At 53.9% G+C, this 3,541-nt stretch overlaps 1 protein-coding gene and 1 long non-coding RNA gene across 2 annotated transcripts in view; one reads left to right on the top strand and one right to left on the bottom strand.

Annotated features, from left to right (window-relative positions):
• The window catches only part of LOC113209430 (polypeptide N-acetylgalactosaminyltransferase 35A), a 14,176-nt gene that overhangs the window by 8,426 nt on the left and 2,209 nt on the right, over window positions 1–3,541 (top strand). The gene's annotated exons all lie outside the window — the stretch shown is intronic.
• The window catches only part of LOC127749186 (uncharacterized), an 18,337-nt gene continuing 14,882 nt past the window's right edge, over window positions 87–3,541 (bottom strand). Inside the window, exons 3-4 of the long non-coding RNA XR_008011009.1 lie at window positions 2,780–2,963; window positions 87–202 (exon numbers count right to left, since the gene is read on the bottom strand). This is a non-coding gene — a long non-coding RNA (uncharacterized LOC127749186). The remainder of the gene's footprint in view (window positions 203–2,779; window positions 2,964–3,541) is intronic.

Raw genomic sequence — 3,541 nt, 5'->3', positions numbered from 1 at the left:
GGGGGCGCTAATTGCATGAGTCAACACTACTCGCGGCTTGAGGCCCCGCCCGTCCCGTCCTCTCCTTTTCTCCCCGCTCGACTCACCGTCCTTCTTCATGTTGACCTCGAGGCACTTCCTGAAGCGGCACGCCTGGCACTGGTTCCTCCTGCTGACGTCCACGGTGCAGCCTCCGCCCTCCTTGCAGACGTACGCCAGGTTCCTGGGGGACACGTCCAGCCTGTATCCGTGAAACGGGCAGTAGAGCAACGGCCATGGCCCGAGAGCCGCGTCAGCCGCGTATGAGAACTACTACATTACGGCGTGCATGTCGGTGGTGGCGCTTCCAGCGGGAGCTCCTAGCACTTCCTCAACTTGAAATAGGGTTACAGAGAAGTATAATAATGCAGCACGTGAAATTATTGCTTAAAAATCTTTAAATACTGTAGGTGACTGATTCTCCCCGTCCACTTTCGTCTGGAATATACCGTACGCACGAGTGCGAGCGGAATTTGCCTATCGTCACTGACGTCAGCAAACGAGTATACACCTTTGATTTCGCATCAAAAAGCGCTTCCGTTGTTCCAAATGAAGTTTGACTTTGATCTAACAATAATTTTCGTTAATTAAAGGGAATTCCCTTAAACGAATCGATTTCGGCTTTACACAGAATTCGAAATTTCCTTCTGAACAACGGAAGCAATTTTCACGTGACATAAATGTCACAGTTACATTTTTCTCGGGGTTGGCAATCCGTCTGCACGCTCGCATGCGTCGCAGTCCAACTACGCAAGCGCGCGTGCATCAGCCACCGAAGTATGCAGCGCCTGCAAAATATTCGGCTGCCGCGGACAATGTACACTATTTTCTTTCGAATTTTTCGCGATGGTGCGAGTCGCGAATCATCTACACACTGCTACTTTAGCGCCAGCGAAGGTGGTTTCCTCTCCGGGCAGATTCCTTGCCGGGCAGGCTCAGCAAACAGCGAGGCTGCCAGGCGCCAGGCCCCGCCCAGAGGCTCCGCCTAGCCTCCCGCCTGGCGCCGCGCGGGTCCAGCCAGCTCTCAGGCCAGCCCGGGAGGAGCGCAAGCAGCGCTTGTTGATCTAGTCCACCCCGCCGGCCCCGGCCCCGGCCCCGGCCCCGGCCCCGCCGGTCTGTTTGCGCGCCGAGCATAATGGGACCGTGGCTGACATTACATTGGAATCACTTCGCGCCGTGCCAATGTCACGAGCAGAGCAGCAGCGGGGGAGGGAGAGAAAACAGAAAGGGGCATCTGAACGAGGCCCGAGGAAATAGAAATACAGGGTGGGTGTTTTAGGCCATGAATTTTATTTATTTTTTCGAGATAGGCTACAGTGACCGCGTGCGGCGCTGAAGCTGACGTCTCGCCTATGAGGTCGAAATCAGAGGTATAACCGTTACCCCCAAAACGTTTCCTTCCCTGAGTTATTCGAAAGTACAACTCCACGAAGTTTTACCCCTCGGGCTTGAAGAGTTTGGAACCCTCAACCTCCAGACTGTTGCCCGCCTCGAAAAGAAAGGAACGACACCCACCCTATAGAATTTAAAACGTAAGTCGTCCAAATGCAAACTTAGAAGAGACTTTTATAGAATAAGCATAATAACAAATTGGACGTTCGACAAACTTTTTGAAAAATGCTAGATCACCGCAATCGGGAGAAATCTTCAAAACGCATCTGACCGCTGTAAAGTGAACGACAAGGAATGTTCGTGGTCATTGTGTTTGTATGATATGAGACTTGCAAACAATTTGTCGGTACTCTTGGCGGGTATTGGGCGATTCGTAATAAAAGTGAGAGTCCGTGTGAAAGTTTGGTTCCATTCCAGCGTTCGACGAGTTTAGTGGTTTTCTCAAGTTTTAAAGTGCGAACACATACTATTTGCGTAATTGTGGTCGGTGTGTGGGGTGCGGAACACAGAAAGTAAAGTAGTCGTCACTTACATCGTCTTACGTCCGCCCGCACCCGGTCGTTCGACCGATCCTTCCGCCAACCATTCACGTGAGCTTTCCTCTCTTGCCCTGCTCCCTTGCGCTCAGTGGGAAATTTTTTATCGACATCCCCGATGCGGAATCGAGGGATCGATTATTCGACTGGCGATCTGCAGTCGCAGCGGGAAATGTAGTTTTAATTGGTCCATGAATTGATGATGTAGTACGTCGGGTCGGTGCTGCGTCGGGTCGCCTGCGTGTTGTCGTGTTTGTTGCGTGGCTGTTGTGCGCGTCCCGTCGCGTCGTCACACACCGCCGTCACGACACGTGACAAGACTGTCGACGTGACGAGAAGGAAAAAGTAGTCGTCGGCGTGAGGAGGCTCGGCCGGGCTCGGCTTCCCTCCCTCTCTCACCCCGCCCGTCTGCGGTTAAGGGTTCAACATGCGAAACTCAAATTAAGAATAATGGCAGCACAGGGGTAAAGAGAGAGCAGCGCTGGAAAGAACAGGGATGAAGGAGAAAGAGGGGGATGAGGAGGTGCCTGTGTCAGGACTGTTGCCGATGATGGGAATGACTCACAGAACATTACTCTACAAGTCATAGTGCGTTGACATTCCATCACGCACTCCGCTCTGGTTGACACTGTTGTGGCGGAGAAAGGGTTGTTGTCATCACACACTCTTTTTGTGTGTATAGTGAGACTGCTGTTAAACCAGTTGAACACTTTCAAGTGATGGAGTGTCACACGCACGTTCCATTTTTTTGAAGTTTTCAAACACATTTCTAAAGAGTTGAAGCCGGTTGAAGCTGAATAAAGGAGAAGAGGCTGCGAGGCGGTGTTACTTACCGACGGATGCTCCTCTTGAAGAACCCCCTGCAGCCGTCGCAGCTCGGCACGCCGTAGTGCTTGCCGGACGCCTTGTCGCCGCACACCCGGCACAGGGCCTCCTTGCGGGGGTGCATGGCCTCGGCCGCGGTGCGCCGGCCTGGGCGCCGGCCAGCGCGTCAGCGGAGTCAGGGGAGCCCGGAGCCTGCGACAGGTCAGGAGAGGGTCTTACCGTGACGGAACACGCTCCGGCCCGCACCCTAAAGCTAACGTGATTTTGATGGGCCGCGCTGAGCCTCAAGCCCGCGGTGGTCTCGCGTCTCGCGACCCTCCCGGTTACGCCGGGCCCCGGCAGTCGGATTTCCGACATTATTCGTCACGACGGTGGAAAAATTCGAGTAAATTTAGAAAAACTGATGTAGGCCTTCTTTTTATCACCCACACGTTCCAAAGAATTCCTTGTAAAATGTACTTGCTGTAAAATTTGTCTCTTGTTCTAGCAATACGACCCCCTTTCTTTTTCAGCGACGTCGCGACTATTTTCCAGTGGCCCGTGCGGTTAAACACGGCAGCGCCCGCCGCGCCGCCGCCGCGGGGGAGTCGTGAGTTGAGTTATCATGACAATAGCCGCGACGAGGGCTGTGTGTGTGTGCGGAGGCGGGGCGGGGCGGGGCGAGCCCGTTGTTGTGCCTTGTTAGGTGACTTTCGCCTGGGCGTGCAATATGAATGATCAGAGAAGCAGACCACCTGGCGCGGGGGAGGTTCGCCCAGTGTGGCCACACA

The sequence above is a fragment of the Frankliniella occidentalis genome, unplaced genomic scaffold (assembly GCF_000697945.3).
Source record: "Frankliniella occidentalis isolate FOCC.00 unplaced genomic scaffold, Focc_3.1 Scaffold3, whole genome shotgun sequence".
Lineage (NCBI taxonomy): Eukaryota > Metazoa > Arthropoda > Insecta > Thysanoptera > Thripidae > Frankliniella > Frankliniella occidentalis.
This window is presented reverse-complemented; position numbering and strand designations above follow the sequence as displayed.